Here is an 8,827-nt window from a genome sequence, read left to right as displayed (position 1 = left end):
TTTTGGTAAAGTCTTTTTTTTTTTTAATGAAACCACATTGCTTACCTCCTTGAGTAACGACTGCTTTTCACCTGGGCTGCTCCTTGCCAACTGTGCTGCACTTTGAGCAGAAAACAGCTATGATAATTTGCTATCTCCGCTTCCAAGACACATCACCAGCTCTCCCTGCCACCAATCGAGGTCAGAACTTTCCTTGACCAACTTTTACACTCATGAGTCCCTTCCTTTAGTGAATAATAAATTCATTTTTCAAGCCACCAAAACTGCCGTATTTCTGTGTGCCGGACTCCCTGGTTTTTTTCAGCTAATGCTTTTGAAAACCCAAGTCACCTAAAACAGGGAATATGAAACCTCCAGCCCAGCGTGTGGCACCGTCTCTGACCTACCAGTCAAAGCAGAAACCGTCTGCATGTTTAATCAATCACCAAACGAACGGCAATCAAATACTAAACGCATCAGCTGCGCTATTTGCTCACAACGCTCTATTAAATGATTTTGCAGAGGTTCTACAGTTGTAATTAAAATGTAATTGTAAAAAGTACAGTAGCATGGCTCTAACAATCAGAGGGTGGGACACCACCTATTCTGTGCATGAAAAAGCAGCAGCAGCATTAAAAAGGCACAAAAAGAGAAAGTTTACGCTGTTTATGCAGCTGGATAATATCAGGATAAAAAAACCCAAACAATACAGGTTGAGATAAATTATTTCCTCGCACTTCATTAGATGTGGATGTACATACACGGATCTAATAACTGCTAAACAACCCCAGCAAAGCAGGACAAGTTACTACACCGCGGCACTCGCTCTTGCATCCGCTGCTGTATAAGTAATGGGGTTTGCAGCCCTAAGCGATTCTGCTGATGGCTTCCATTCACAGCAGCATCGGTCTGAGCATCTACTCAGCCTGCATGCAAGCAAACCGCAGAGGATATTCCTCCTAGATGTTCCATCTGCATACACAGTGAGCTGTCAGCTGCCCTCTCTGCACAGCCTCCCCAGCCAATTCACGCCACCTGTTGTAATACCCTGAATAATATCAGACAAGATTTCATACTATGCATTGTTAAAAATACATCAACAGAAACTTTGGGCCGTTCTGTTTGGGAAACACTTGTCAATTTTTCTCCTTTTTTTTCTTTCCCAGAATGGAAGCTTTTTAGAGCCAGAATTATAGATGCGTTCAGTGTCTGAAAAGCACTTTTGGGTGCTATCGCAATATAAATTATAAATTGCACACAAAAAACTGTTAAAAGAATGGTACAGTTTCAAAATCGAGCGCTTGGAAGTTCTGAAAAGCCACAGCCACGGGTCTGTTTGGCCATCCCGTGCGCCGGGCTGCGGGCCCCACAGCAACACCCTATTGCTTTCCTCTGATGAGACCCCCCCCCAACCCCTTCATTCAACTCCCAGGGTGGATATTGCCTGGTGAAGTAATATTTTGCTCTGTCCTCCTTGTTCCGTGTGCGACATCTGCGGCTTATTAACTGCAAAGTCATCCCACCGGGCTCTGTGGATAGGATTAATCGCTTCCTCAGGGGCTGTGCCCTGGGTTCAGACCCCCGTTTTGAGCCATAGGGGTGCTGCAAGCCCCCAGCACATCGCCATTCGGGGGGTCTGCACGGCGCTGTCACCCACCACCGTTTTCGGTGGCATTTCTCACCCACTCGCCGCGCCAGGACCTCGCAGAGCGGCTGCGGCGCTGCTCCCCTGCAAAACCCTCTGCGTTTGCTGCTCTGACTCCCACCCCTCTCCACCCCTTTCAAACTCCTACTTCATCCTCCCTTCCCAATTCATTCTCCGCTTCTGTCTCGTACCTCGCACGACCTAACGAATACCCACAAACTCCCAGAATCAGTCTTACCCCCACGATTTCCTCCTTCCTCTTTTCCGCGTTGCTTCTTCTCCAAGTGTCCTCGCCGCAGCCCCGTCCCGAACCCTCTCCTCCCTGCCTCCCCACCACGAAGCCCCTCTGCCCTTCCCGCTCTCACGCCGCCGCTGACCGCCTCCCCGCCGCAGCGGGGGCAGCCCAGGGACCCTCTCTCCTCCCGTCAGGGTGGCACCGAACCTCGCCGCGCGAGCAGGAGGAGAAAAACCCGGCTGGTGAGCGTTCACCCCGCCAGCGCAGCCATAGACTGCGGCGTGCCTGCGACAGGCACGGACATCAAAGCCGACAAATTCAAACCAGACTCTGTTGAGTTTGTGTGAACTCGGCTTTTACCCAGACGCTTATAGGCTGGGCCAACTTTGGCCTTTTTTTTTTTTTTTTTCCTCTGTATTTTACTTTGCTACTTGAAGCAACAGAAGATACAGCCCTGAGAAAAAGGCCAACTCCCTCATCAAGTGCCAGGCCCCTTCTCTTAAACACGGGCACAGCAGGCTCCTCACCCAAACGGCGAGAACAACTCGTAACATGGGGAAAACGGGATGATTTTTCCTAATCTTGTTCTTAGAAATGGTTGAAAATTTTTTTCCTGAAATAAGAAAAGAGAGTGCAGCCAGAGACAGACGCCCAGTATGGAAAACGGCTAAAACCTAGCCATCTTGCACAACTCGGAGCCACTGGAAAGTTCACGCAACCATCTCTTTGTGTGAAACCATCCCACTTTGGCTAAGAAGGATGTACGCCACCGCACAGTTGCTTTTCATCAGGCAGCACGAAAACTCTGGGTTTCTTACTTCCAATCTACAACGCGCAGCCTAAAAAATCCACCATGACCAGTGACAGACTTGATAGAGATCATGCAAATCCAGCTGTGCCTAAAAATGCTATGTTTCTGGATAGCTCAGTCATACAGTTCCTCCTGATTTCCATACTGCTGGTTTTTTAACATAGAGCTACCTCCCTGGTAACAAAATATTTCCGAATCCTTTCATTCTCCCCCATACACAGTGTAGTGCTCCCAGTGGAGCCAGTAGGGCACGATCGCGATGCTGCCGTGTGCTTTCCGGTTAAAAACGCCTTACACAATATATCCAGCTGAAATTATTCTCATTGTTTCCTGACAAGATAATGAATAGTATGAACTGCGTGCTCTTCCACTTACAGTCAAATGTTAATTTGATCAAAGACCAGTGGTATGAATAGCAAAATTAGATACTTAGAAGCAAAAAAGTATAATCTTTCCCTTAAAGTTCCACCAGCCGAACTATATTTCCTTATTACACACTGAATTCAGGGCTATACGTGGCAAAATCTTCCTATGGGCTGGGAGTGTATATTATCCCAAGTAATTCTGCTGAAGTTAATGAGCCCCGTTATTGCAGTAATCACCACGCTCGGTTTTAAGCGCGTGAAGCTGACGTTCTTACCCACAAGCTGGCGCAAAGGCTGTGTTTCTTGGAGTACGAAATCAATTAAAGCCCACTGGTTCAATGTGCTTTAACTGACTCACTTTTGAGATACAAAAATTTATTTGAAAACCTTTACACGGCCCTAGCCTTCACAGAACAACAGCAAGGTTGTCAGAAAATGTGACACATGGAAGACTCTTCAGGGCCCTGGCACCTATTTTTTTCCAGCAGTGGAGAGCGACAGGGAAAGCAGAAAACAACTCCATCAGAAGAGGTTGGGTTGTTCTCGTTCTGGTCTTCGGGCTATTGCACTTGCCTTTGCGCACTGAAAGGCTGCCAGGTGAATGTATTCCCAACTGAAAGCCGAGCATTTACAGGAAACCCCTGTGTTCGTATGAAAATCATATTAACCATATTTTGCCTTTATACAGCATTTCTCCATGCAATGATCTCAACGCGCTTTATAAAGACAATGTTATTATTCCCATTTTACAGACACTGGAATGACAGGATGAAGCGAATGGCCTCATCTGCCATAAACCGGCCTAAGTTGGCTGAATGTGGGGGGGCTATGGCACGCCACGGTAGCAGAGGATCTTGGCCACTCCAAAGGGAGTTGGAAACAAACGGCAAATACCTGGCAGCATCGGTTAGCCTTGGTGCGGACGAAGGAGTCATGTCGAGATGAATACCCTGCTCTGCTGGAAACATAAACCCAAGGCCTGCCTTGTCACTGCTTTTCCCACCGCCGGTGGGTCACAGCAAAACCCTCCCGCACAGCACTTGTACCACCTAGACTGGGGGGCATTTGTGTTGCTAAGTGAAAGAGGAGATTTTATTCCATCTGCTGCTCAAAAACATACATATTTTATAGCAATCTCACTTAGTGGGAATATCTTTTCAAACCATTTTCCAGCGTGATTTGTTAGAGATAGGAAAATACCATACTCAATGCAACAACAAAAAATAATCTTGAAAAGATCATGTCTGCTAAAATGCCCTTTTCTACTTCTACAGCAGACCCTGTTCTATGTGTTTTAGTGGTAGTTTGGCTCAAAAAAATGCTTAAACTCAGTAACACACCCTCTACAGAACTTTAACACTACATATCCGTGGAATAAATGGGAGTGATCCCATCTAGATTCTTTAGTTAATGGTTATGTATTTTAAAAAGAGCAGCTGTTCTTGTTGTATCAATAACGGAAGTTTCTTTCTGTTTGATTTCTTTCCCCATAAAAAATAAGAAGTAGAAATCTGGGAGCGCTATCAGCACTGTGAAGTTGGAAAGAAAACCAATGGAAACTCTTTGCTTTTCCAAACGGACACAGATGAAAAAAAAATATCTTATTCTATAGCTTTCATAACATTGTCCACCAAAAACATGTCCCATGCTCTCTTTCTGTTATTATTTCCAAAATCTAAGGATCCCTGTACCTGAGTCTAGTTTTCCAATCTATTTCCTTCTCCTCAAGATTAAAATACACTAACTCCAGATCTACCATCCTTAAGAGAAGTTCTTCTCTTTTTCTTTTAGAAGTGAAAAAGCACTTTTTTTTTTTTCCCAGGAAACCCAAAATACAAAGCCCATTAGACTTTGTAACCCCAAAATTTAACACTCCAAAGTATTTTTGTTTCCACAGCATAGGACAAAAACCTCTGATTTTCTCATGCACAACTGGGCGATTCCAGGTTGCTAGATGAAGTATAGAAACCAGAAGGGTAATTCGTTTGAATAAATTTGTCATCCCAAAATTCTGTGATTTACTGCCATAAATATGAGAAAGGTGTAAACTTGAAATGGTACATAAAAGTGCTAACCATAAATATTTTTGCAAAATACAAAAACCCGTAACGTGCAAACGCAGTAAAGTACACTGGAGCTTCATTAACTTCACTGATTGGAAATTATAATATTCTGGGAATCAAACAATAAAAAATTCAAAGATGCTATATCCCAAACTATGATAAATCATTTATTTTGACAAGTAAGGGTAGTTTAGTTTTAATTATTTATTATTATACTTCGTAGCATATCAGAAAATATGCAGTGATTTATTGTGCAAAATGAAATCTTAATAAAACGAGTCCCTTCCCCAAACTGCAGGATTATTAAATCTGCATGGAAATGCGAGGGTGAGCTCCTGGGTTATTTTTGTTATCGAGCTGGCGGGTTAGTGAAGTGAAAATAAGCAATTCCTGTTGCGTTTTGACTTCAGCCCTTTCCATGCCCAAGCCATAGGGGCCGTACAACCTCCCCACTGCCGCTGCCTTGCAGGTGGTGCAGTCGCATCTTACTGCTAAAGCCAGCAGCGGGCTTCAGACCCCCACCCCAGCCTGCCCCACTCGAGTGAGGGACTCATCTCTCTCGCTGGTTAAGATTTGGAGCAGAAATCAGTGTGTACCTTGAGCGAATGACACAATGGAGAGGAACCAAGCTTTGTGGTCACTACTCCTTCTTCTTACTAAGCAGAAAATTGCAAAGCTCACTGGTATTTAAAGGCAATTATTTCTGTGAGCTAGTAATTTCTTCTGGGGACGATAGCACACAAACAAGCCCAGGAAGCTCCTGCATGAAACAATTTGAGGATCTAAATGAACTAAAAACAGTGGGAGAAGAGAGGGGATGGGGTCTGAAGAGTAAAAAGGATGGTCCCACGCTGCTGCCAGGCTACACCCAGCAGGACACGAAGGTGGGAGTGACATCAGCTCTGTCCCCACGGCTTCCATCACCCAGAATACAGACACCTGCGTCAACGTCATTCACCTCTCGACACTGCAGAACTGGTGAGGGAAATGGCACTTCCCACCTCTTAAGAGCCAGAGAAGTGTCTTCACATAAAGCAAGGGAAGTTCAGAAATGCCAGCACCGGATTTAAAAAGGGCAGTAACTGAGACAGGGATTTTGGAAGAAAAATCAGACATTTGAAATTTTACAGCCAATATATTTCAAATTTCCAGTGGAAACATTTTGCTGTTCTGCAAATTTCTGCTCTGAATCCCAGTCATTTGGGTCAGTGTTAATTCTAGAGCAGCAAAACATCACATCAAAATCAGCAAGGCAGTCTATCCTCAAAGTCGGAGTCAAGCTGAGCATTACTCTTTAAAGGTAGCCTTAATAATGGGGAATAAGTACTTACTGAAATGGTAAAAGGAAATGTTAATTTAACTATTAAATACGTAATTATGTTAAGTACTTGTTTCTGCAATTGTAACACTTCAGCCTGATGCAAACTCACTTTCTGGCCTGTGCAATGGATTTAATTCCTTCCTTTTTTTTTTTCAGCTATGAAGAGGTAAAATACATGAATTGCTGCTACAAAGTTGTAACGTATAGAAACGTTTTACAAAGGTAAAGCATCACACAAGACCCAGACTATGGGCATGGTTCAGCAAACCAGTGGAGCTGCTCCTGCACTGGTGAACTTTCCCTTCCCCGTCTCCTCCGAGGCCACAGGCTCCCCTTGCCTCCCTCTCCCTGGCGCTGCTGCTTCTCCCATGTCTTGTCGAGCCGTGTCACCTTGCTAAACCCACAGAAAACGAACCTGGTCCCTTCATCCAGAATTCACACCTTCCTGTGGAGTCACTGAGCTCAAGGGACTCAATGAAGGGTGCCCCAGCTGCGAAAGCTGCTGCCAGGGAGGGGACAGGACCCCAGCAGCTGGCAGGGGAAGCAGAGGAGGGGGAGATGGGGAAGGGGAGACAGAATCACCTCTTCGGGCTTTACCACAGCTCAGATGAATTGCATGCTGATGTTTACATGCAGATTCAGGGTTTGCTGAATTACAGCCAAACTAACGGTTACGCACATAACCGGTTACAAATTTTGACATATTAAAAAAAAATCCCAATTAAAAAAACCCACATTACAGGTTTGTTCCAGTTAGATAGGAAAATATCTTTAGTATTTCTATATACATGGATATATTCCATTTTAGTATGGCAATGAGGAAATCAGAAATACCCATTCTTTAACTACAACCACCTTCCTACTCTGAGAAAAGAAAAAACCTACTGGGTTTTGCTACAACTTTGCAAAACGTACTGCCTTGACAAAAATCACAAAATAATTCTACCAAAACATCTTTAACACCTACACCATTTCTAAAAAGTCTACAGATTTTCAAATAATTACTAGCACTTTCATAAATATTTAATGCTGTCTACAAAAGTTCTTTGACAGAACTCAAAACCCACTGTGCAAACCCCAATTTTCCTTTACTGACTAAATAATCAACCCAAAAACTTACAGATCTGCCTCGTGCTTCCTTAGTAGCTTTTCAATTTATAAATCTATCAATCAATAAGTGGAAAGGTTGGGAGAGTTGGGGTTGTCCAGCCTGGAGAAGAGGAGGCTGTGGGGAGGCCTCATTGTGGCCTTATTGTGGTACGTAAAGGGGGCCTGCAACAAAGATGGGGACGGACCTTTTAGCAGGGCCTGTAGCAACAGGACAAGGGGTAATGGTTTTAAGCTAAAAGAGGGGAGATTTAGACTAGGTACAAGGAAGAAATTTTTCACACTGAGGGTGGTGAGACACTGGCAGAGGTTGCCCAGAGAGGTGGGAGAAGCCCCATCCCTGGAAGTGTCCAAGGCCAGGCTGGATGAGGCTTGGAGCAACCTGGTCTAGTGGAAGGTGTCCCTGCCCATGGCAGGGGGGTTGGTACTAGATGGGCTTTAAGGTTCCTTCCAACCCAAACCGTTCTGTGATTCTATGATCCAGTTGAAGGTGTCCCTGATCACCGCAGGAGTGTTGGACTAGATGACCTTTAAAGGTCCCTTCCAACCCAAACCATTCCATGATTCTATGGTAACTAATGCAAAGGACAATACACTTGATGTGATTATCCAGTTTTACGTAACAAGACCATGGCCACAGGCCATGGAAGACGGAGGCTAAGATCATGACTAGGTAACTCATCTAAAAGGGACAACCCTACCCTTACCCTCACCCACACCTGCAGATCCCTCCCTGCGTGCTGCTGTGCTGTCAGCTGCCCCAGGGGAGCGCGGGGCTGTGAGCTGATCTACCAACAGAAAGAGGACAAATCCAAAGAGCAGCTAGCTGGAGGGGAGGTTAGTTTTCAAGGGGATCAGTGACCTGGTCTGGCTCACGGTGCGGCTCCACAAGCCCTGCCGGCAGCACAAGGTCTGCAGCCGGACCGCACGGTGGGGAAGGAGAAGCAACTGCTCTTTGGTAAGTACAGATTGGATTATAGAACCACCACCTGAGAGACTTAAGATCTGTAATCTCTGAGGTTGCCTGACAGATGGATTAAGGAAGCTGATAAGCAAATGCCTGGTTGAGGTCTCCCTCTGTGAAACCATCACCCATTGTGTATATCATCTGTGAGTCCTGCATGTCCATACACACCTCCTTCATCACCTCAAACGGTCACTCAAAGTATAGGCTGGACCAGAAGAGCACTTTGGGTGCTGGGTTTGGGTTTTTAAAAACTTTTCATTTTAAAAAGTTCTCTATGACTGTGCCATTTTCTTGGGAGCTTGTGCACGGCGAGGGAACACGGGACAGACGCTTC

The 8,827-nt window shown here is 45.1% G+C and overlaps 1 protein-coding gene across 1 annotated transcript in view; it reads right to left on the bottom strand.

The window, feature by feature from the left end:
• CUX1 (cut-like homeobox 1) overlaps positions 1 to 8,827 on the bottom strand; it is a 110,292-nt gene that overhangs the window by 60,855 nt on the left and 40,610 nt on the right. The gene's annotated exons all lie outside the window — the stretch shown is intronic.

Source organism: Eurypyga helias, unplaced genomic scaffold (genome assembly GCF_000690775.1).
Source record: "Eurypyga helias isolate BGI_N326 unplaced genomic scaffold, ASM69077v1 scaffold3499, whole genome shotgun sequence".
Lineage (NCBI taxonomy): Eukaryota > Metazoa > Chordata > Aves > Eurypygiformes > Eurypygidae > Eurypyga > Eurypyga helias.
The sequence above is the reverse complement of the archived record's forward strand: the minus strand, read 5'-3'. Positions and strand labels throughout refer to the sequence as shown.